Source organism: Aedes albopictus, chromosome 1, assembly GCF_035046485.1.
Source record: "Aedes albopictus strain Foshan chromosome 1, AalbF5, whole genome shotgun sequence".
Classification (NCBI taxonomy): domain Eukaryota; kingdom Metazoa; phylum Arthropoda; class Insecta; order Diptera; family Culicidae; genus Aedes; species Aedes albopictus.
The window spans coordinates 120467865-120494603 of record NC_085136.1 but is presented as its reverse complement, the minus strand read 5'-3'; the positions used below and the strand labels follow the sequence as shown (position 1 = coordinate 120494603).

Here is a 26739-nt window from a genome sequence, read left to right as displayed (position 1 = left end):
CCAATCCAAATCCAATCCAAATCCAATCCAAATCCAATCCAAATCCAATCCAAATCCAATCCAAATCCAATCCAAATCCAATCCAAATCCAATCCAAATCCAATCCAAATCCAATCCAAATCCAATCAAAATCCAATCCAAATCCAATCAAAATCCAATCCAAATCCAATCAAAATCCAATCAAAATCCAATCCAAATCCAATCCAAATCCAATCCAAATCCAATCCAAATCCAATCCAAATCCAATCCAAATCCAATCCAACTCCAATCCAAATCCAATCCAAATCCAATCCAAATCCAATCCAAATCCAATCCAAATCCAATCCAAATCCAATCCAAATCCAATCCAAATCCAATCCAAATCCAATCCAAATCCAATCCAAATCCAATCCAAATCCAATCCAAATCCAATCCAAATCCAATCCAAATCCAATCCAAATCCAATCCAAATCCAATCCAAATCCAATCCAAATCCAATCCAAATCCAATCCAAATCCAATCCAAATCCAATCCAAATCCAATCCAAATCCAATCCAAATCCAATCCAAATCCAATCCAAATCCAATCCAAATCCAATCCAAATCCAATCCAAATCCAATCCAAATCCAATCCAAATCCAATCCAAATCCAATCCAAATCCAATCCAAATCCAATCCAAATCCAATCCAAATCCAATCCAAATCCAATCCAAATCCAATCCAAATCCAATCCAAATCCAATCCAAATCCAATCCAAATCCAATCCAAATCCAATCCAAATCCAATCCAAATCCAATCCAAATCCAATCCAAATCCAATCCAAATCCAATCCAAATCCAATCCAAATCCAATCCAAATCCAATCCAAATCCAATCCAAATCCAATCCAAATCCAATCCAAATCCAATCCAAATCCAATCCAAATCCAATCCAAATCCAATCAAAATCCAATCCAAATCCAATCAAAATCCAATCCAAATCCAATCAAAATCCAATCAAAATCCAATCCAAATCCAATCCAAATCCAATCCAAATCCAATCCAAATCCAATCCAACTCCAATCCAACTCCAATCCAAATCCAATCCAAATCCAAATCCAATCCAAATCCAATCCAAATCCAATCCAAATCCAATCCAAATCCAATCCAAATCCAATCCAAATCCAATCCAAATCCAATCCAAATCCAATCCAAATCCAATCCAAATCCAATCCAAATCCAATCCAAATCCAATCCAAATCCAATCCAAATCCAATCCAAATCCAATCCAAATCCAATCCAAATCCAATCCAAATCCAATCCAAATCCAATCCAAATCCAATCCAAATCCAATCCAAATCCAATCCAAATCCAATCCAAATCCAATCCAAATCCAATCCAAATCCAATCCAAATCCAATCCAAATCCAATCCAAATCCAATCCAAATCCAATCCAAATCCAATCCAAATCCAATCCAAATCCAATCCAAATCCAATCCAAATCCAATCCAAATCCAATCCAAATCCAATCCAAATCCAATCCAAATCCAATCCAAATCCAATCCAAATCCAATCCAAATCCAATCCAAATCCAAATCCAATCCAAATCCAATCCAAATCCAATCAAAATCCAATCCAAATCCAATCAAAATCCAATCCAAATCCAATCAAAATCCAATCAAAATCCAATCCAAATCCAATCCAAATCCAATCCAAATCCAATCCAAATCCAATCCAAATCCAATCCAAATCCAATCCAACTCCAATCCAAATCCAATCCAAATCCAATCCAAATCCAATCCAAATCCAATCCAAATCCAATCCAAATCCAATCCAAATCCAATCCAAATCCAATCCAAATCCAATCCAAATCCAATCCAAATCCAATCCAAATCCAATCCAAATCCAATCCAAATCCAATCCAAATCCAATCCAAATCCAATCCAAATCCAATCCAAATCCAATCCAAATCCAATCCAAATCCAATCCAAATCCAATCCAAATCCAATCCAAATCCAATCCAAATCCAATCCAAATCCAATCCAAATCCAATCCAAATCCAATCCAAATCCAATCCAAATCCAATCCAAATCCAATCCAAATCCAATCCAAATCCAATCCAAATCCAATCCAAATCCAATCCAAATCCAATCCAAATCCAATCCAAATCCAATCCAAATCCAATCCAAATCCAATCCAAATCCAATCCAAATCCAATCCAAATCCAATCCAAATCCAATCCAAATCCAATCCAAATCCAATCCAAATCCAATCCAAATCCAATCCAAATCCAATCCAAATCCAATCCAAATCCAATCCAAATCCAATCCAAATCCAATCCAAATCCAATCCAAATCCAATCCAAATCCAATCCAAATCCAATCCAAATCCAATCCAAATCCAATCCAAATCCAATCCAAATCCAATCCAAATCCAATCCAAATCCAATCCAAATCCAATCCAAATCCAATCCAAATCCAATCCAAATCCAATCCAAATCCAATCCAAATCCAATCCAAATCCAATCCAAATCCAATCCAAATCCAATCCAAATCCAATCCAAATCCAATCCAAATCCAATCCAAATCCAATCCAAATCCAATCCAAATCCAAATCCAATCCAAATCCAATCCAAATCCAATCCAAATCCAATCCAAATCCAATCCAAATCCAATCCAATCAAAATCCAATCCAAATCCAATCCAAATCCAATCCAAATCCAATCCAAATCCAATCCAAATCCAAATCCAATCCAAATCCAATCCAAATCCAATCCAAATCCAATCAAAATCCAATCCAAATCCAATCAAAATCCAATCCAAATCCAATCAAAATCCAATCAAAATCCAATCCAAATCCAATCCAAATCCAATCCAAATCCAATCCAAATCCAATCCAAATCCAATCCAACTCTAATCCAAATCCAATCCAAATCCAATCCAAATCCAATCCAAATCCAATCCAAATCCAATCCAAATCCAATCCAAATCCAATCCAAATCCAATCCAAATCCAATCCAAATCCAATCCAAATCCAATCCAAATCCAATCCAAATCCAATCCAAATCCAAATCCAATCCAAATCCAATCCAAATCCAATCCAAATCCAATCCAAATCCAATCCAAATCCAATCCAAATCCAATCCAAATCCAATCCAAATCCAATCCAAATCCAATCCAAATCCAATCCAAATCCAATCCAAATCCAATCCAAATCCAATCCAAATCCAATCCAAATCCAATCCAAATCCAATCCAAATCCAATCCAAATCCAATCCAAATCCAATCCAAATCCAATCCAAATCCAATCCAAATCCAATCCAAATCCAATCCAAATCCAATCCAAATCCAATCCAAATCCAATCCAAATCCAATCCAAATCCAATCCAAATCCAATCCAAATCCAATCCAAATCCAATCCAAATCCAATCCAAATCCAATCCAAATCCAATCCAAATCCAATCCAAATCCAATCCAAATCCAATCCAAATCCAATCCAAATCCAATCCAAATCCAATCCAAATCCAATCCAAATCCAATCCAAATCCAATCCAAATCCAATCCAAATCCAATCCAAATCCAATCCAAATCCAATCCAAATCCAATCCAAATCCAATCCAAATCCAATCCAAATCCAATCCAAATCCAATCCAAATCCAATCCAAATCCAATCCAAATCCAATCCAAATCCAATCCAAATCCAATCCAAATCCAATCCAAATCCAATCCAAATCCAATCCAAATTCAATCCAAATCCAATCCAAATCCAATCCAAATCCAATCCAAATCCAATCCAAATCCATTCCAAATCCAATCCATCGTGAAGGTTAGCTCTGAGGTTTCACCGAGGGGCGAATCACTAGCGCATTTTCGATTCAGCCTTGCGTATTGACATACGCATTGGCGCATTTTGTTACGCATTAGCGTATTAAGGTACGCATTTCTAAAATTGAACAACACCTGTCAAAATTTTACAGCATGCACTTTTCAACGCATTGATAAAACTGTTCGTATTTTTATACGCATTGACAAAAAAAACTTGCATTTTTCTACGCATTGATAGAAAACACGCATTTTTCTACGCATTGATAGAAAACACGCATTTTTATGCGCATTGGTGAAATGCTCGCTTTTTTATACGCATTGATAAATAACACGCATTTTCCTACGCATTGGCATATTTTTCAACAAATTATGTATTAACACTCCAAAAATTCGTCATGCACTCCTGTGCATTTTTCAACGCATTGGGATATTTTGGCGCATTTTTCAACGCATTACATTTTCAAATGCATTTTTCAACGCATTGGAGCATTTTGTAACGCATTTTCATCAAAACGCATTTTCGATTCAGTTGTTTTGGAAGTGATCCGCCCCTCGGGTTTCACCATATTTTTCTACATTTCTTGAACCGTAATCTGACCATAATATGAACGGTAAGTATAGTCCATACGGTGCAAGTTAAGTTTGAACCATTTCGCGAACAGTAGATTTATATGCGGGAGCATATTGAGTCAGTCCGCGAGATTCGGGTAACAAAGTCGTCAAGACATCAAAATTTGAGTGTGCAAAATACGTCAGAGACGTAAAAGTTTCCAGGTGCGTACTGCCCATAAGGGAGCGTCCATAAATTACGTCACGCAAAAATTGTCCATTTTCAAGCCACACCCCCTTCCCCATCCCCCTATATCACACTTTTTGTATGAGACCTCTGAAATTTTTGTATGGGTTGTCACACTTTACTGGAGGGGGGAGGGGGCCCTAAAAGCGTGACGTAATTTGTGGACGTTCCCTAAAAAGGTGATCGATGAGAGACGAGCAGAGTGTGATAGCAAGATTCTTCAATGCAAAGTCCCAGAAAGAAAAATTTGAGGCAAATCCAGCGAATTTTTTGCTCGGGTACACAAAAAGCTCACTCCGTTTGTGTTGACTCTCAATGAGAGTATATTACAGGTGAGGAAGAAGAAGAGATGGCTATGTATTAGTAAGCAAAGAAAAATGTAAACACAAATAGTGACGTCACTATTTGACACGCGTTCTTATGGGAGCTCGCTTTACTTGTAGTAGTGATATGTTTTGCACCAAACACGGATATCACGCACACGAATTGTCTCTTCCACACCTTCATTAGACTCTCATTGGTTGACTCTCTCCGAAAAGCTCCTGGCTTTCTCCTGCCGGGGCGAATGACTTGCATGCTCTCTCTCGGCGTCATCACCCAATGAGAGTCTAATGAAGGTGTGGAAGAGACAATTCGTGTGCGTGATATCCGTGTTTGGTGCAAAACATATCACTACTACAAGTAAAGCGAGCTCCCATAAGAACGCGTGTCAAATAGTGACGTCACTATTTGTGTTTACATTTTTCTTTGCTTACTAATACATAGCCATCTCTTCTTCTTCCTCACCTGTAATATACTCTCATTGGTCATCACCTCTCACCACCTCCAACAAAAACAACAACAACAGTTTTCCACCCAACCAACCAAGCAACCGTCAACCGATGCGGATTTCGCTCGATCGCTCCCCCATCAGTTCGTTCCGCGTTCAGTGGTTCAGTGTTCAGTTTTCAGTTCGCTTTCGTCGCTCTGTTCGGTCGGTTGTGTTCCAGGTTTCATCTCCAGCTCAGCAGTAAGCTGGTGTGGTGCAACGTTTCAGTTTTTTTTGTGTTGTTAGTGAAAAGGCTTCCCAGAAGTGCTTGTGGTGCTAACTAGAGTGCGGCAGCGGAGCTGCTCCCGTGGCAAGTTTTCTTGTTCTTTCCTCCGGTGGAAACACAACGGAACCGAAACCACCGAAACACTGACTGACAGGAAGTAGTCGCTATTTGCACTTCCGCTGTTGTACGTTTTTCACCTGTTCCGAGGTGCAGTTTTTCGGTTTTCGGAGGTTTTATGGTGGTTTTGTGAAGAGTAAACACTTTTTGCAAGTTTTTTCTTCTCTTTTTTTTTATCCACCAAGTGAACGCGAAACGGATTCATAATTTGTTAAATTAATTAGTGAAGACAGTGCGATTTTCATGTTACGATTGTAATTTTATAGTTTTTTTTACAGTTTTGTTCGCTTAAGTTTATTGGATCTAATAGAGTGGCGAAGTGAACTCTGGAAAAAACTAGTGTGTGGAAAATTCAATTGTGCAAAAACCGGAAAATTGTTAGTGAAAGGAGAAAAGGAAGAAGCAGAACACACATGCCTACTGGATTACGTTATTAATTAGCAGATTATTGTCGAAATCTTTGGGGCGCTAAAACTGAAAAATTGCTTCCAGCTGCTGGAGGAGCTTTTATCGTCATTGATTGCTGTTGCTTGTTTGCTGCTGGTGCTGCTGCTGTTTGTTACCGGTTCAGCGAGGAGAGATACAGAGAAGAGCAGAACGCACTCACCAGCTTCGGCTCTACATAGAGGGAAGACTTCCTCCCCGATTGCGAAAGGTAAGAAGAGTAGTGCACAATCCAGTGCTTCCAGATGGGGTGAAATTCTGTGTGAATTTATTTCATCAAAGCCCTCAAAACATAAAACATTGGTACATGTATCTGTAACACACGAGGCTTTCTGAATGTTGATGCTCTACATCCGTTAAGCCTATTAATAATTATTACAGAATTATGAAAATTTGTTCACTAAAATTTAAATATGTAATTCGTTCTTGATTGTCATTGTAATTGTATTTGTCTTTATTAGATTTGACGTAAGCCTGGCAGTTATAAACTCACAACTTATTATAAACTCATTTAAACTCCTGGCAGTTATAAACTCATATAAACTCATAAACAACTTATTGTTGTTCGGAAGATCCATACTTCGTTCATGGTGAACATTTAATTTCAGAACTGATTCACTAGATGGCGCAAACGTTGCAGCAAAGATTACATATGATCGCTGCTTATGATTACTATTTCAAATGGAAAGTAAATTTGTTTTCCTGATATCTTAACCAGTTTAAAATTTGAAATTGGAAACCTGGAGCATAGTTCTGAAGAAATTCTTGAAGGAACTCCTAGAAGAATCTCTGAAAGAACTGCTGTAGGATTTGCTGGAGGAGCTTCTGGAGAAATATCTGATAAAATTCCTTAAGGGATCCCTTAATCCTCCAGGAAAAATCACCGAAAGAACTCCAGGAGCGATCCCTGGAAAAATCCCTAAGAACTACTGGAGGAATCTTAGAAGGAACTCCTGGACTAATCCCTGAATGGATTTCTATAGGAATCTGAAAAATCTGAAAAAGCTCCCTGAATTCTCCTGGAGGTATCCTTGATTTGAATCCTTATGTAGAAATCTCTGATGAAACTCTTGGACGAGATTCCTGAAGGAACTTCTGAAGGAATCTCTGAAGGAGTTTTAAAAGGAAAGAAACATCTACACGAATCCTGAAAGAACTGTCTGAATGTCTGAAAGAACTTCTGGATTAATCCATGTAGGAACTTCTGTTAGAACTCCTGAAAGAACTTCTGCAGGAATCATTAGAGGAATTCTTAGACTAAAGCACTTCTTGTAGGAATTCCTGAAGGAACTTCTGGAGGAATACTTGATGGTTTTCCTGAAGGCAGACGAAATGAATCTCTGAAGGAACTTCTGGAAAACCTTAGGAAACTCCAGTTAGAAAAGCTGAAGTAACTCACGGAGGAATCCCTGATAAAACACCTGGACACATCCCTGAATTCTTCTGGAGGGAGAGATCCCTGAAAGAACTTCTGGAACAATCTCTGAAAGAATTGTTATACCGCAGGAACCCTCGAAGACACTCCTAGATTAATCCCTGGAGGAAATTTTGTAGAAATATCTGAAGGAACTCGTAGAAATATCCCCTAAAGAACTCTTGAAAGTAGGTAACTCTGAAATATCTCCATCTCGAATGAATTGCAAAAGGCATCCACAAAGGCATTTCAGAAGGGATGCCTTGCCCAAACAACAATGTGATGCTTTATTTGCGTTCAATAGGATTTGAGAACTGCCGTAAAACCAAGATTATTTATTTTGGCTTATTGGTTGTGTTTATAGCCTCTTGGAATCTGCTCGATTTAAAATCTGTCCTGGAGAAATTATTGAATGAACTCCTGCGATAATCCCTCAAGGAATTCCAGAAGATTCAATGATGCCTCCAGGAGATTTATCAGGGATCCTGCCAGAAAATTCTTCGGGGATTATCTGTCAGGTACTCCGACAGGTTCCTTCACACAAGTTCCTTCTTATACACATCCTCCTGAAAGAATACACTACCCGTCTTAACTATAGACTCACAAAAATTATTGCAACAATATTGCATCACCCTGACTCACCTCGATATTTTTAAAACCAGAACACCTGCAAAAATGCAGCTGTCAGGATAGTTGTTGCTTTTGGGCTTCTGAATAAAGTTACATAGGGCTTCTGAATAAGGCTACATAGGGTACATAGGGTAAAATATTTGTCCAAAAAGAAAACCAATGCTCAAACATCTTGTTTTACTCGATCGAATTTTCATTAGTGTAAAACTGATGTTGTTTCTTGGGTTCTTCCCTTGTCAAATACTTGACTGTGTACTTTAGGCCTAATTTTGCTGAAGACAGCATCTTTGTATATCCTCAGGTTTTGGAAATAATGAAGCGATTTAATGTGATGCAATACTGCTGCAATACTTTTTGTGAGTCTATACTTATGACGGGTAGTGTATTCTTTCAGGAGGATTCGCGGATGCCAGAAGATTCTTCAGGAATTCCCATAAGAAATTTTTCAGAGATAAGTTTAAGCTGTAGGAGTTCTTTCAGGGATTCCTTCTGAAGTGCCCTCAGAAATTCCTACAGGAGTTCCTCCAGAAATTCGTTCAGTAGTTCCTTCAAGAATTCCTCTCGAATTCTCTTCCACGGTTTTTTCACGGGTCTCTCTTTTTTGAGGTTCTTTTGGATATTACTTAAAGATTCCCAACAATTTAAACTGGGATTACTTCAGGGATTCCTTAAGAAATCGTTCTGGGTGTTCCCCGGTATTCCTTCAAGGATTTTTTCAGTGCTTCTTACATGGATTTTTCGGGACTCCGTTTGGAATTTCTCCTAGAATTCTCCTCTGAGATTTCCGTAGAGATCTCCCCCGGGATCCCTTTGTTGATTCCTGCATTGTAGTCTCCCAGAATTCTTTTTGGGATTTTTTTCCAAGGATTCTTTTAGGGAATCCTTCCTTTTTTTATGATTTTTACCGGAATTGTTTTGAGATTTCTTGAGCATTTTTCCGAATTTCTCCTATAATACCTGAACCGAGATCTGAACGTCTCCTTGTCGTTTTAACGATCAACAAATGAAGCAACATCACGGGTACAAAGGAACTATGCCTTCGCCCCTACGTATAAAACACCGAAGCTGTAAGTAGTTATTAATTGTATAGGGTATTGATTCCTTTATTAAGCATGTGGTTCCTATTTTCATCCTACGAAAAATGAAGGACTAAAGCGTTGTTTGTTTTGTTTCATAATTTTGTTAGAAGTGAGCACGCATGAAAAAAAGAACGGAATCAATCGGTGCCGTAATCGCTTGTTTTCGAATAGGATGAATATGGGAGCGTGAGATTACTGATGGTACATAAACCCTATTTCAACCATATTCAATTTCGTAAATTATGGAGCGTTTGGTACGGTATGTCCACGCATCCTTCCACCCCTGTAGATCCTAGAATTGTTTCGACACAAAATGTAATAAAATGTAGAAGTCGAGGCATTTCCAAGAATCATTTTTGCGGTAAATACTGCGCAGTAGGCCTGGCCGCTTTGACGCTTGTGTCATATTCTCAATATGCCACAAGCTTCAACATTGACAAGAAAAATAATCGGGTGTAATCTAACCTGATTATTTTCCAGGATGCTTTCTTGTACTGGCTGCGTATGTATTAGATTAGATTAGATTAGAAAACTAAAAATCCAGCGAAAGGTTATTTAACATTACTTCTAATTTCCTTTTAACAGAAGGAACTTGCTGGAGTATTTTCTCAAAGAAATCCTGTAGGAACTTCATGAGGAATGCCATAAATATTAAAAAAAAACTCTAGAAGGATGTCTGATGGACTTCTCTCGGAAGAAACAAAAAAAAATTCTAGATAAATCCTGGAAAGAGTTCCTGTAGAATTCCCGAAATCAGTTTCTGACAGAATTTCACGGAAGAATCTCGGCATGAATTTTCTAAGGAATTTCTCGAAGGAGTTCCTGTCTAAATTCCAGAAGCAATTATCCTGACAGAAGCCCAGAAGAAATTCCCGGAATTTTTGAAGCAATCTCAGAAGTAGTTGCTGTAACAATTCCGGAGGGAGTTTCAGAGAAGAATCCCGGAGAAATTTTTACAGGATCACTGAAAAAAGCTCTAGTAGGATGCTGGAAGATTTCATAAAGGATTCCTGAAGAAATCTCAGAAGGACCTCCGGAAGGAATCTCGCACGAAATTCTCGGAAGGAATCCCAGAGTAAATTTTTGGAAGGAGCTTCTGTAAGAATCTTGGAAGAAATTCTTTGAGCAATCTCAGAGAGAACTCCTGGAGGATTCCCGGAATAAATTTCTGGAGAAATTGCTAGAATTCCTGGGTTTATATTTCGGGAATACCTTCTGGAAGTAAAAAAACTCTGAAGATATTTCTTAAGAATCTATTGAGGATCTAGGATGGAATGCCTGGAGGATTTCCGGAACTCCTGTAGACATCCCGGAAGAAATCCCCAAATAGAATCTCTGAAAGAATCCTGAGAATGGCTCCTGGAGCAACAATTTAGGAATCTCATAAAGGATCCCAGAGAGAACTCCTGAAAAAATCCCAAAACCAATCTTAGATGGAGCCCCCTGAGCAAACACGTTAGCATAACTAGCTAGAGAAGTCCAATGTCGCGACTGTTCGTGCGACTAACATCTAGTTTGCCACGCCCTTACAGCATCAGTAGCGCTATTAGAAGTGTTGATTTGGTTTACCAAAACAAGAGATCCTCTGCCAGATAGACACCCATAGATATTCAATTTATTCAATTGAAGTCAGTAATATAATTAAATTGGAAAAGTGACTACAGCGCCATCGAAGCTCTTGTGTATTTCTGTTGGAATCACAGAAGGAAATCCTAGAGGAATCTTTGTGAAGGAATTAAATTTGTGGAGACACTACGGGAGAAATTCCCAAAAAAAATCACAGTAAAAATGGCTGGGGTAATCTTTGATTCCTCGGAATTGATTTTTAGAGAAATTTCGGAAAAAATGTTGATGGTATTTAGGTACTCCTGAAGTAATCTCAGAAGATATTCCTTAAGAAATCCCCAAAAAATTCTCTGGAAAAATCTTGGAAGTACTTCCTGGAGAAATCCGGGCAAGAGCTCTCAAAGGAATCCCAGACGGAATTTCTGAAAGAAACTCATCAAGAACTCCCTGAGAATCCCACAAGAAACGCCTGGATGACCCCTGCAAACTCTAAGAATTTCTTGGAGGACCCTGTATGGGAGTCATCCTTTACTCAGGGGGAGGCGTCTCAGACCTAGCTAAGACCCTTCCCGGCCCCAAAAACACCCACATACAAATTTTCATGCCAAAAAATAAATGCGCCCTAAATCAATAAATAATATACAGTATTAATGCGCCAAAAATATTATCCAATACAGATTGTTTAAATATTCAACTGGTAGTAACTCTACAGGTAAGAACAGTGCTGTTTTATGTGCTGGCTAGAAAAATAAAATACCCAAGTAGCTTTCTGATCGGTGTAGGCGGACTCCCTAGCCGACGAAGGCGAAAAAGCCGCAAACACAGGTGACATCCGTCTCCTCTACGATGTCTCACGTGACGTCACATGACGATTCACGTCGCCTTAGTGGAACCAAGATGAATGCTACGATGTCCGTGAAAGACACGTCTGGACAGTTACTGACCGACCCGGCTGACCAATTGAAACGCTGGTTCGAGCACTTTCGAATCCTTTTTCAAATGTCGGCCACGCCACCAACACCTCAGCATGATCCGCTGAGGGTTCGACGCATTACCCGTGTCAACCCGAAGCTCCATCATTGCAGGAGTTAGAAACAGCCATGAAATCGAACAGGGCCCCGAGGTTCGATCGCATATCAGCCGAGATGCTCAAAGCTGACCTCGTAGTATCTGCACAAATACTGCATCAATTATTCTGCAACATATGGAAAACCGCGACATTTCCGGCCGACTGGATGCAAGGCGTCTTAGTAAAGATACCCAAAAAGGATGACCTGACTGTATGCGATAATTGGCGGGTTTTCAAAGTCCTTTGCAAAGCGATCCTTAACCGGATACAGGAGAAGATAGACGCAACTCTCCGACGACAGCAAGCAAGATTCCGTGCCGGACGATCCTGTGTGGACCATATTGTCACGCTCCGTATCATACTGGAGCAAATCAATGAATTCCAACAGTCTCTCTACCTGGTGTTCATTAATTACGAAAAAGCTTTCGACCGTCTCATTTACGGAAACATGTGCGAAGCCCTAAGGCGCAAGGGTGTTCCTGAGAAAATCATCGGCCTCATTGAAGCACAGTACAGGGCATTTTCGTGCAGAGTACTGTACAACGGTGTTTTGTCCGATCCCATCCGAGTCGTTGCTGGAGTGAGGCATGGATGTATACTTACTATCACCGCTACTGTTCCTCATCGTAATCGACGAGATCCTTGTAGGTGTTATTGACCATGAACCAAATCGTGGGTTTCTGTGACAGCTCATTACAATGGTGCACCTAAATGACTTCGAATTGGCAGATGATGTTGCTCTCCTAGCTCAACGGCGCTCTGATATACAGAGCAAGCTCGATGATCTTGCCAATCGCTCCTCAGTGGCAGGTCTTACCATCAACGTCAACAAGCCTAAATCGTTGGATGTAAACACGGTCAACCCTTCCAGCTTTACTATAGCTGGGCAATCAGTGGAGAATGTTGATGGCTTTCAATATCTTGGTAACCAAATGGCGGTCAATGTCGGCATCGACATAGGTGCACGGATCAAGAAGAAGAGGGCTGCTTTTGCGAGTTTAAGAAATGTATGGAAAAACAATCAGATTAGTCGACGTATTTACCAAATTTCGAATTTTCAACTCGAACACTCAATAGCTGCAGGTCTTTATCAATAGATGCCTGCGGTAGGGTAATTCATGTATTTTGGACATGGTGAGGACAACGTTATATAAACCGTCCCCTTCAGGTATCAGTAGGTCGGCTCTAGAGGCACGTTCTCCTCCATTCGGGAAATTTGTCCCCTTGCTTCCTTAGGATTATTTTGCAAAGTTACTATTATGTGCGTTCCTGGTGATAAAAAGCTTAACGATCGAATTTTAAGCAGAGAAAATCACAAATTCCAATCGCCTGTTAGAACTGCATTTTGGACACCGAATATATGTTTTGGACACCCTCAGGTATATATAATTTGGACAGGGCAATTATATATTATTTTTAGCCATGAATACTGCTTTATCATGAAAGTAGCACACATTCACAAATATTTTCTTGTAAATAATCAAATTTCTTCGCTTAAAAGGCATCTATTTTGATAACTATTACAGTTTTTGTTAAAATCGAGGAAATATCGTCAGAACCACATAATACGCCTTCAAGTATGCAATCGCATAGCTTCCCCATGTAGTTCGCCAGATGACCAAAATATATTTACAGTAGAAAACTTGTAATGTATTTTGGACGCCATCTATTTTAGGCGTTCTAGATGAATGTTAAGAGATTGGCTGCCCAATGCTTCTTTATTGAACAGTTTTCATTGCAATAAGGCTTTTAAATTTCTTACAATTGTTAATTCAACGATTTTGAGGTGAATATTGTATGTGACTGTGAAGTGTATGTCGTCATGCATACCTGTGCATTTGAAGGGTTTTAGTGAAACATTTTACATTTTCGATAATTTTGAAGTAAATTCTTAATTGTTGAGCGTATTTTCAACGCAAGTCATCAGAATAGGGTCTGTTTGATCCAATGATCGATATTCAGAAGTATCTACTTTGATTAGCTCTCCGGAACAAGACATGCATCGCAGTGCATGTCCAAATTATATACATGTCCAAATTATATTTTTTACCAGATATAATTCGTGCATGGTGACCTCACAATTGGAGCTCCATCGTCGGTGTCATCATAAGCCGATAGCGACAGAAATTCGGGAGCGAAAGTGGAGGTGGGTCGGCCACACTCTACGCAGGGTACGCGCTAGGTACGCAGGTATAGCTAAAACTAATTAACTAACTAGTTAAGGCGAAAAAATGTTTTGTCCAGTTAGTTACGGCTCTCGACCATTGTGCAATGGACTAGAACTGTACCACCTACGAGTTTCTACGACTTTACTATACAAATATGCTAATTCAGTAACAAAAATTATAATTTGAAGAAATTAAACAAATTGACAGCACTGCTTCCAGGGTCCCTCAATGCCCGCCGCCCGATGTGCCTTATTTTTTCCCAAGAATCATAAATTCTACTTTCCCCCACTTTAAAACTGGCAGTTTGTTACACACGCGTTTCCGAGCCGGGGAACTAGATATCCCGTAAGCGAGCGCGAACTCAGTAAAGTGAGAAAAACGCCAAAATTCCACTTGAATCGTAATGAACTCCCCTCGCGCTCGACAGAGTGGCGGCAGCCAGAAGTGCAGGAATAGATAGCTAGTAACCGAGAAGTTCAGGCAGGTACAATAACACACACGGTGTGAGTAGCTACATATTTCAGGTTTTGGAAATCTGGCGCTCGCGGGCCAACCAACCGACCAACCGACCGACGAGTGCTTTTTGTAACGGAATACCCAACTCTTCGGCAAGTGGAAGCATATGGTTTTTGGTTCTCGTTAGAGCTGCGAACAGGAAATCGACAGACAACCAGCGTCGAATGCTTCACAAAATGATAAAAAAGTGATGAACTGAGTCAGAAATGTGCGCGCGGTGTTCGTTTCTTCCGATCTTTGATTCCGCGTTGAAATCGAATCTCTTTCTCTAATTAAACTGTGTGGTTGTTTCGTGTGTGGGGACTATGGAGCCACCACCATATACGAGCGTTCGAAGCTTGTCCAGGCCATGTACCTACCATCAGCAGTGTCTGGGATAGATATCTTATCTCTTTGTTGGCTGTTCGCTCTTCATCATCATCAGGGTGCTAACAAGCCACGTTATTGTGACGTGTAATGAGACCATTGGCAAACGACGGACGATAAGTTGATAACACGCAATCGAAAAAAAAATGTCTTGAGAACTGTCACTGTACAGGATTTACATGACATTTAACAGGTGTTCTGTACACCTTCGAAGGTCTAGTGCGTACGATAAAGAACACGGTGATTCACCGCCAAAATATTCATTAAATTCAACAATAGGGGTAAAGTTCCACCTACAGACCTACATGGGCGGTATCGACAATTTTCATTTATGAATTAAAACAATGCAAACTACAAGCAAAGCGCAGATTCCTCCCACAACAAACTGCCGGGTGTTTACATAACATTTATACTTTGAATGTGCATCAATCATTGTGAGTTGGTCGGGAGGTGCAGTGATGCACTATAGCTACATACTACCGCTTGGCTCATCTCACACACTAACAACATCACCCGGCGCGCGTTGCGTTGCACATCCCGCGACGAAGCGAAGATGTTACATATCCATATGTGGGAACAGTTTTAATTCATATTAAAGCAGTGCATTGCAGGCTCTATTCGTTGCACAGTCAGTAGGTTAGCGTTGTGAACAACAGTTCCATAGGTATGAAGTACCAGAACAAGTGTACCGGGAATGCCTAGCTATGAATAATAGCGGACAAAAACAGTATTTATTTGAGGGTATCAGAAGGCCGGCTCCAGAGGCACGTTATCCTCCATTTGGGACATTTGTGCCATCGCCAAAATAATAGCCTATTTCATCATCTAGCTGAGGGAAAAGGAAGGAAATAAGGATAAGGATGGGGATAAGGACAGGTATGGAAATAGGAAAAGTACTCTGGAAGAGGATACTAACGCATAAGCGTACCACAATGGGTTCAAACAGCGCCCTGAAAAGGGCACTGTAATAACACATAAAGCGAAAGAGAGCCTATAACTCTTATTACCACAGCGGGTTAAGAACAACAGTATATCCTGAATATTCAGGTCTCTGAAGTCAGTTTCACTTAATAAGTGTTCACCGAGTACTCGGAAACGCAGTTGCGCAAAAACTGGACAGTTACATATTTTTTATTTAGTTTGGTTAAAATCATCTGACAAAATGTCTTAATGAAGTAATAATATTAAAAGTAATTTTACTAACACTTACAACAATGGTCAATGAAACAATAGACAACCTAACATAATGCACATAAAAGGATATTCATAAAAATAACATAACTAATGCAGCCGTCTATCTTCTTCACGAAAACTCCTAGAAATCCGCTGTTTGAAAGTATCCGTAGTAATATTGAAGTCGAAGGCGTAATGGAATTCGTTGAATTGTGCTGCGACGGATCGCAAAGGGTCATGCTGTCCATATCCAGTTGATCGGAGAGGGAGATATAGGAAATTCCTGATCCGCAGAGGTCTTTCTGGGGCGTAGATTGTAAGATTAGCCAAAATTTCCGGTGAATTGATTTCCCCGGTCAGCACTTTTGCGGCAAACACTGCTTGAGCAATTGATCTCCTACGTTCAAGCGTATCAATTCCCAGAAGTTGGCATCGATGTTCGTACGGTGGAAGGTTGTCTGGATCATTCCACGGTAAGTGGCGTAGAGCATATCGAACGAATTTTCTTTGGATAGTCTCCAACCGCATTATCCACACTCTTTGATACGGGCACCAAATAACTAAGCCAAATTCCAAAATTGACCTCACAAGAGCACAATACAATGATTTGAGGCAGGTGGGATCGCGAAACTCATCAGCTACCTTGAAGATAAAACCAAGTTGTTTGCTGGCCTTGGCCGCGATATCTGCATAATGTGGTTTGAACGTTAGCGGTGCATCCAGCATGATACCAAGATCCCGAACAGTTTCAACTCGCTGCAGCTGTTGATCATTGATCATATAATCAAACAGAATTGGCTTCAGCTTTCGATGAAAACTAATAACGTTGCATTTTTGGACACTGAGTGTTAGGAAATTTCGGCTACACCAATCACTGAACTCGTTGATCAGCTGTTGTAGGCGCAAGCAGTCGATAAGGCTGCGAACTACCACAAAAATCTTGACGTCATCTGCATAAAAGACCCTGCATCCTGGAGGAAGAACTAGTCCAGCGTCGTTCAGGAAAATAGTAAACAACAATGGTCCCAAGTTACTTCCTTGCGGTACCCCGGAAATGTTGGTGAAGTTGACTGAGAGGGCTGAGCCAAGTTTTACACAAAGTTTGCGGTCTTTTAAATAGGAGTTAAACCACTGAACCAAGTCAGCAGACACACCGATCTTTTCCAATTTGGCTAATAGAATTGAGTGATCAACTCGATCAAAAGCAGCTTTAAGATCAGTGTACACGACGTCTAACTGTGCACCCTGCTCAATATTCCTTACGCATGACGATATGAAAGGAGCAAGATTAGTTACTATTGATCTTCTTGGATGAAATCCATGTTGATCCGGAGAAATATAAGTTTTGCAGCAAGAAAACAAAGCGTCGTTGATAATTATTTCGAAAACCTTCGAGCACGCACAGAGCGATGTGATTCCTCGGTAGTTCTCCGCATTCTGTTTATCGCCTTTTTTGTATACTGGGAACATGAAAGAAGATTTCCACAGCTCAGGAAACTCACTTTGTAGCAGAGAGAGGTTGAACAGTTTCGTCAACGGAACGATTAGCTCGGCCGAGCAGTTTTTTAGGATGCAGGGTGGAACACCGTCCGGGCCTCCTACGTTTGAATGCTTGAGCTTACTGATAGCCAACCTCACGTTCTCCGAGGTGACTGTGAAGTTGTTGAAATCAATTACGTTTCTTGGCGTATCGCTGAGTGCATTATTCACTTGCGCTGTCGTAGCACGTGCATCATTGAAAACCTGCTTGAAGCGTTCCGCAAAAAGATTGCTTTTCTCACTAGCAGAGCTTGCGCGTTTTTCTCCGAGATAGATTTCAGCAGGCAGGCCATCCTCATTTCTCTTTGTCTTGACAAAAGACCAGAATGATTTAGGATTTCGGCGGAGTTTATTCTGCATGCGTATAGTATAGCATTTGTAGAGGTGGCGGTTGTACTTGCGATAATCATTGCTAGCAATTGAGAATGCGCGCTTGGTGAACACATTCTTAACCCGGCTATAGTTACGAAGTGCTTTAGATCTTAAACGCTTCAGGTACTGAAGTCGAGCATTACCCCACACTGGCTTGGGAATCGGTTTTTGCAGAGGCACATGGACAGCTATTGTTTGACTCAATGTCTGAGTAAAAAGGCAAACCGCTTCGTTGACATTAGAACATGTGTCAAGAAACTGCCAGTCAACTTGTGCTAGTGATTGCGCCATAGAACCAAAATCAGCTTTTCTAAAATCTAATGCCTGTAGATCTTCCAAGTCCTCGAAAATGACGGGTACAGGGATCCTGACTGATGTTTCTAACGCGGGATGAGCTGAGTCGAGTCTAATCAGAGGCTCTGGTGATTCCGAAACTGAGCAACTAGATAGAGCCACTTCGTTAACCAAAACCAAGTCTAGCAATTTGGAATTTGGATTAAGGATCTTATTAATCTGCACTAGCCCGTGCAAGTCAAAGCCATCCAAGAGGATACAGCATGACTCTGGCATTTGAGATCGGAGGACGTCGATAGTAGGTACATCACTACCCAAAATATTCCAACACAAGCCGGATTGATTATAATCGCCATACTGAAGAACCAGGTCGTTGCTGTCCAGTCTTGACGTAACACTACCAATCGAATTGATGTGGTTGTTGATGTATGCCACATCAGATTTACGGTCCGGAGGAATATATGAAGCGCCGATACTAATAACGCGATTGAGCAGCTTGATTTTCACCCACAACTGCTCCACTGCCGTGCTCACCAATGTAGTGTCTAAGCTACAGCGAAAACGCGTCGAAACTGCTATCAAATGATACGAAGTTCCATAATCGGATTCACAGCTATCAGCTTGCTGAATATTCGCCATGTGATAGCTGAATCGGCAGTGGCCAGTCAATGCTTTGACCAGAATGCTGCAATTCTGCTTTGACAGATTTGTAAGATACTTCGCCACCCTTGGAGATGGCTCAGTACAATACAATTTGGTTTGACGACATGACTCCAAATCCAGTATTGTCTGTGTTGAGTAGCAGCCCATGTATGAATCTGAAGCTTTACCCAACCCAAACAATAGCTGGCTCAGGGCCAATGAAGTCATGTGATGCTCCAGTGCGAGCTAACTCATCAGCCAATTCATTTCCAGCGATGGAAAAATGGCCAGGTACCCATACAAGGTGAACAGCGTTTGCTGAATTCAGCTCCTCGATTTGGGTTCGACAAGCGATAACTATTTTCGACCAGGAGTTGGCCGATGCAAGTGCTTCAATAGCAGCCTGGCTATCTGAACAGAAGTATATTACTTTGCCCATTACGTGCTGCTGAAGTGCTGATTGCACTCCGCATATAAGAACAAAGATTTCGGCCTGAAAAACGGTGCAGTGTCTACCAAGTGAGTAAGACTGATACAGCCTTAGCTCACGAGAATAAACATCAGTACCTGCTCAACCTTCGAGAAGGGAGCCATCAGTGTAACATACGATGCCGTCTGAAATACTTCTCTCCAGATATTCAGATGTCCACTTTTCCCGAGAAGGGAATTTCGTGGAAAATGTCCTATATGGAAATTTACAAGCAATTGTAAGATCACTTGGAGATCAAAGACAATTTTGCCCCAATTAAAAAAAAGTGGAACCAACGAGGTGTGTGTTGATGTACCGTTCACAGGAGTTTCATCCGAGTACCCGTAGACGGTAAGTGCAAGAAAGTGCTTCTTGTTTGAGATGAATGTGTAGTGGAGCAACGTCAAAGAAAACTTCGAGCGCTGCCGTGGGAGTTGAAGAGAACGCTCCAGACATCGCCATTGAGCACATCCTTTGGAGATGGCCTAAATTTGATTGGACCGTTCTCATTTCGCCCTTTTGCCACCACACAAGACATCAATAAGCCAATATTGGCCGAACAACAGTTGTGTAGATCCATTTGATATACTTGGGTTTTAGACGCCAAGTTGTACCAAAAGTTCGCCGGTATTGCCCGAAGGCCATACAAGCTTTCTTGATTCTGAACTCAATGTGAGGTGTCCAGGAAAGCTTGGAAACAAGAATGACTCCAACGTACTTTACCTGTTCAGTCACATCGATTTCAGAATTAAAGAGACGCAAAGGTCGAACGCTATTACGGTTTCGCCTTTCCGTAAAAAGAACAATAGATGTTTTACTCGGATTGACCGAAAGGCCATATTGGCAACACCAACCCTCAACTACCTGAAGGGCGCTTTGCATCAGGTCGAAAAGGGTGGTGATACACTGATACACATACCAACTAACAATGCTAGGTAGTCGTCGGCAAAACCATAAGTAAGAAAACCGACCGCTATTATTGAGTTGTCTCAATAGCGTATCTGCTACGAGATTCCACAAAAGCGGTGACAAGACTCCCCCTTGGGGACATCCACAAACACTCAAATTCCTAATCCCTGCTAGACGCAATGTCGAGAAGAGATATCGGTTTTTGAGCATTTGGTGAATCCAATTGGAAATTATTGGAGATATACCATGACTCCGTGCGGCTTCCAATATGGCATCGAAAGGCACATTGTCAAAGGCACCCTCGATATCTAATAAAACACCCAAACAAGATTGCTTTTGAGCGAATGCTTTCTCGATATCGTAAACAACCTTGTGTAAAAGAGTCACAGTGGACTTACCAGATTGGTAGGCATGTTGGTTCACATGAAGAGGCACGTTGGCCAGATGAACATCACGGATGTGATGATCCACAATGCGTTCTAAGCATTTCAGAAGAAAAGAGGTCAAACTGATAGGTCTGAAACTCTTTGTTTCTTCATACGACGCACGACCCACTTTCGGAATAAACTTCACAGTAATATCCCGCCAGGATTTGGGAATATACCCTGTAGCAAAACTGCAAACAAGTATTTTTTTCAAAACATGTTTGCAATGATCAAATCCCTTCTGAAGCAAAATAGGATAAATCCCATCTGCCCCAGGAGATTTGAAAGGAGCAAAGCTATTAAGTGCCCACTCAATCGAGTTACAATACTCCGAGCCGAAGCCAGGGAATCGTAACTACAAGAAAATGCATCAGGTTCATCCGAAGATGTAATATTCACACATCCAGGGAAGTGTGTGCTGAATAAGCATTCCAGAACTTCCTCAACAGAGGAAGTCAGATCGCCATTTGGCAAACGAAGTTCGTTCACTCGGAAATCCTTTAGATTTCGCAAGGATTTTATTTAACCGACTGACTTCACTCAAACTGAAAACATTTGTACAAAGTTTTTTTCCAGTCGGATCGTTCAGCATACCGGAGAGCTTTCCTGTAGGCCTTGCGAGCCGACCTGAAAGCCTCCGAACCAGCCGAACGTCGTCTGTTCCAACTACATTGTTTCCTGAGTTTCGCCAGATCAGAGTTCCACCAAGGGGTTCCTCTAGTGATCTTCACAGACCGTAGAGGGCATGCTTCTTCAAAAGCTTCCATGATGAAGGTCGTTGTAGTATCAAAGGCATCATCTAAATCACTTGGAGTGTCAATGGATGGTGAGTATCCATGAAATTTGGCCGCAATCAAATCAGTAAAAAGATCCCAGTTTGTTGACCGGGGATTGCTGAAACGCAATGTTTGCGAAGTAACATTTATATGTTCAAAAAAGATGTAGCGATGGTCAGATAAAGATTCTTCATCTGACACATGCCAATTGGTCAGCTCGTGACTAATTCTACTAGAGCAAAGCGTTATGTCTAACACTTCCTCTCTAGCAGATACCATGAAGGTTGGGCGATTGCCTGTGTTAAGTAATGCAAGTTCTGTACTACCTAAGTACTCCATCAAACTGGAGCCTCCCAAGTTAATGTCTGAGCTGCCCCAGATTATATAGTGAGCATTAGCATCACTGTCAACAATTAGCGGAAGGCCTTTTGAAGTACAGTATGCGATGACTTGTTTGAAAGCATCCGTAGGGGATGGTTCGTCATGCGGTAAATAAACCGAACAATAGACGTATTTCCTGTTGAGGTTTCCAACAGATACATCAATTGTGATAGCACATACATCTCTGGTGGTTAGTTCAGAGATGAGTGTAGCAACTATTGCGTTGTTGACAAGCACATAGGCTCGAGGCATGACATGTGAGTTTGCCATTTCATGTTTACCGAAAGTAGAAAACACCGGGTTCACAAGATTTCCTAGATAGAAATTCCCCTTACGAAAGTAAGGTTCTTGGACTAACGCCACTTTGGGCTGTACCATTTTGCATAAGCCTGCAAAGATTGATTGTTGCTGTTCTTTTATGCTGAAGATTGATCTGAGCTCTTCTAACCGTAGCCACTACCCAAACTAGGCAAGATTAAACTCTTCGCAATCACAGCACAACGAAGAAAAGCAGCAATACAGCCAGATCGGTATCGTTTGGAAAACGCCAAAGGCGAGAATACACAGAATACACTGTGTAAATCGCATAATGCGGAATCATATAGGTTAACATTTAAACTAATAACCAACATCTTCATAATCCCGCCCTTATTTAGCCTCAAGTTTGGGATGTTAAAGGTATTCAGTGATTACTCAAGGAGTTGCTCAAGATATTCTTTCAGAAGCATAAGGGGATGCCTCCAGGAGATCCATCAGAGATTCATCCAGAAGATCCTTTAGGGATTCCCTTAGGATGTCCTCCGGAGATTAGTCTAGGTCTTGGAGTTCATACAGAGATTCCTTTTGAAGTTACTCCAGGCGACTCTTGCAATCCGACGCCTCTAGCTGAAGGCTGCTGTTCTGGTTGTTGAATACTTACAATCTCTCCTGAGAATTCATGACCTACCGGTGGTGAAAAGATACTTTTGGACCGACTCAACTACAGTCTTGGCGTGGATCCTATCAGATCGTCGATTTCAAATGTTGGTGGCAGTGCCGGTGGGCGGAATTTTAATTTTAAGTAACATTCATGATCTTGAATCTATACTAGTCGAAACAGCGATCATCATCAACTTGAGGTCTTTTACCAGCTCTTAACTATATTTCGCTCGAGTCGGCATACCAGGAATCATTAAATCCTAACCACTGCCTCACGGTGTCAAAATCTCGATTATTATCGAACTTTCATGTACTTCGTATTTTTCCTCAAAAATGATTAGTATTTAGGTTATATATTAAAAATCGAAAGACTAGAAAATATTTCATCGGCGAAAATTTTTCCATATATTTTGTATGGGACATATTTAGGGCTAAAACAGTATTTATTTAATTTTAGTATGGAAAAAAGTCAAAAACTCACCTAAATCACCCGATGGAATATTTTCAAAATTTCCATTTCTACTTTTTAGCCAAAGTTCTGATATTCTATGAAGAAAAATCCGAGGTACATGAAAGTTCGATAATAATCGAAATTTTGACACCGTGTGCCTGTTGGGTAACTCGAGCGGCATGAAAATTCTTCCAACTGAGCCGATTCCACATTTTGGAATCCTACGAAGTCGTTGGAAGCTACCTGGGTGAACGAGTACGCATCAATTATCACTCGACGAACCAAGTGGTTTGCAGAAGTGCGGGACCTGAAAGTAGGGAATTTAGTTTTGACGGTTTGAGTAACGTGCGCAATTAATGAATTCGTGGATGCATAGAGAAGACAATGAACGAATTCGTCAAGCGCTAGTACCTACAGCATAGAGGGCCCTCAGAAGACCTTTTGTGAAAAGCACACTGCATCGTAGAGAGCAGTTAATCTTATGACGTTCAAGATGGTGACTCCAGAGGAATCCTAGTAATTCATACAGGTTCACGGTTGGAGGCTTGAAACGATGATCCATCCCCGCAGTTGATCGATGAGGTGAACGATCGTCATACTACACAATCTATCACTCGAACGTGCATAAATAGACGTGCAACTTCAAGCTGCATACTAGGGTGAGTCAACGTTGTATGGGAAAATTTAAAATTGATCAGATTCAATCAGATCAAAGTTTTCAAGATGCCCTTTGAGGTCCCAAATAACTGTGCAAAATTTGGGCATGATTGGTTTAGCCTACATTTTGCGCATCGCGATTGAAGTTTGTATGGGATTTAACATGGGAAATCATACTTTTTCGTGTTTTTCTTGAAAGTTGCTCAAAATTGTTCTATATCATATAACCGTCAATGTTCAAGTATAGCCTAGGATGTGCCGACAAACTTTGTCGAAGATCGCAAAGCGATCCGATGCATGTGGAAAAAGATACACTATTCGAAAGTCAGGCCAGAAATTTAGATTTTTTTATTGATGTTATTCCTTTACATGTTAAAAGATAAACACACTCAGGCGATCAGTAAGTTATAGCTTTTGTTACAAGACTCAGATCGCTTTGTGGTCTTCGGCAAAGTTTTTCAGGACATCTGAGGCTATACTTTTGCATAATCGGTTGAATACTTTCAGAATAATTTTATTCTTTTATAAGGAAAATGCAAAAAAGTGAGTTTTCTTATAAGGACTGTATCGTTAATTATGAGTACACCTGAAAATTGCTGTATATGAAACTGTTTTATATATTTTGTAAATTAAATTCAATTACATTGTTTATTGACCATCAGAAAAGCCCATGGTATCATTTTATATTTAATTTTTCGTGGATCTTGCCAGCTCTCGCACCTTCTTCTTGGTGTTCTTCATAAGGAGTTCTTGGTGTTCTTCATAACGGTTGTCCACGTTCCGTCGATGGTTTTTCTTGGGTTGGCCCAGTTTTTCTTGAATTTGATGACGTCCTCTGCTCCTCTATCCTTTTGCCGTAGTTTCCCTTTCATCAAAGCCAAATACTTCTTAATGTGCCTAATTTGCGGGCAATTTGAAGGGTTCATTGCCTTTTCCACAAATTGGACATTGTTTTCTTCATACCAGTCAAAGGTGTCACGCGCATAGTGGCAGGATGCCAAATCCGATCAAAATAATGTAGGACCTTTGTGCTTTCAGATCAGTGGCAGAATTGGTTTCTGGAGGCATTCCTTCCGGTATATTTCGACGTTCCTACTTGGGATAGTGTAGAAAGGAGACGATTTCATACCACTTTGACAAATTGCTTGCCAAAGTATTTAATACATTTTCCCAACTTTTTCGCAAAAAAATCGATTTCTCCGAATTCGGAACATCAGTGCCACGCTTCACAGTAAAAAACTGTGCCCCTGGAAGTGCCTTGTTGTCCAATATGACATACGTTTCTTCATCCATGATTATGCACATGTAATTTTTGCTCAAAACATCGTCGTACAATTTCCGAGCCCGAGTTTTCACATAATCCGCCAGAATTTGACTGTTTTTTGGAGATTTCTGTTTTGGGTAAGTCTTCAAGAAATTACGCTTCTTGGCGCGCTGAACCATACCAATAGTCGTTCCACACTTTTTTTGCGCAATCTATGATGAATACCGACCTTTTTTTTTTGAAGATTTTGCAAATTTTGCTGTCCAAATTTGACTTGGACGCACCTGGTTTTCTGTCGCGTCCGGGTGAGTCTATCAGTGTGTTACGCATACCGAATCGTTTGACAGCATTTTAGACAGAAAAAACGCTGACACCTTCAACTTTTGCTAATTTTCTTAGCGATAATCATTTTTCATAGCAGTACCTGGTCACAATCGATTTTCGCTTCTCATCCGTAAACACTCGCGTTGCTCCACTAGAGGAAAAACTTTAACTTTTAATGAAGGTTATCTTTTGTTTACAATACTAGCAACACATAAACACACAGCAGTTGTCAAAATAAGACTTAGTCTTTTTAATACAGAGCCTCAAAGGTGTACTCATAATTAACGATACAGTCCTTATAAAATCCCATACACATTTCAATCGCGATGCGCAAATTGTAGGCATGACTGATCGCACTCAAATTTTGTACAGTCGTTCAGGACCCGGAATGGAGTAAAAAAAGCCTTGATCTGAAAAAAACGACCTCTATGACCCACGCTACTGCATACGCTACGTATTAGATTGGGTCAACAAGGTCGATTTTTTGGAACACAACTTTTTCGATTCCTATTTTCGTCCAGAGCAACTGTGCAAAATTTGAGTACGATTGATTGTGTCTCTGTATTCCGCATGGCAATTGAAATTTGTTTAGGGATTTGTTATGGTGAAACGTTCTTTTTTGCGTAATGCCCTTGTCATGTGCAAGGCAAGCAAATTAACCGGATTTTGTGAACTGTCTATATCGTACTGTGAACACTGTTCGTTCAGTGTTAATGCCATAACGTTTACATAAAACTAACTCCAACCCTTTTTTTCTTTTTCTCTTACAGGTTCGTTGATGTTTACAACCTAGAATTCTTAGATATGCTGCTGAAACTCTAGAAGTGAGAGAGTCTCGCAATTGTTCAAAAGGTATTATTTGTATTTCGTTAACATATCAAATTCTACACTCTAGTCACTCTAGTAAATATACAAATACACAGCGAAACAAAATTTAAGTATTGAATTATTTAAGTATCAATGGATAAACTGATTAACAATTTACGCCAAATATGTATTACATTTTATCAATTCATACTTGATAGTTTTCAACATTTTACTGATTAATTGGTTCAAAAAAACATTTCAATGCTTTATGACTTACAGTCAACAAAGCACAAATCTCATATTTTGTCATATAAATGGATGGATTGTGACGTGCTGGAGCAAATCTGAGCTTAAATTTGG

General features: G+C 40.4%; 1 protein-coding gene across 2 annotated transcripts in view; it reads left to right on the top strand.

The window, feature by feature from the left end:
• Positions 1 to 5993: 5993 nt before the first annotated feature.
• LOC109402216 (myosin heavy chain 95F) overlaps positions 5994 to 26739 on the top strand; it is a 123982-nt gene continuing 103236 nt past the window's right edge. For both annotated transcript variants that reach the window (XM_062845283.1, XM_062845284.1), the window contains exon 1: positions 5994 to 6381. The gene's annotated coding sequence lies outside the window, so the exon portion shown is untranslated. The remainder of the gene's footprint in view (positions 6382 to 26739) is intronic.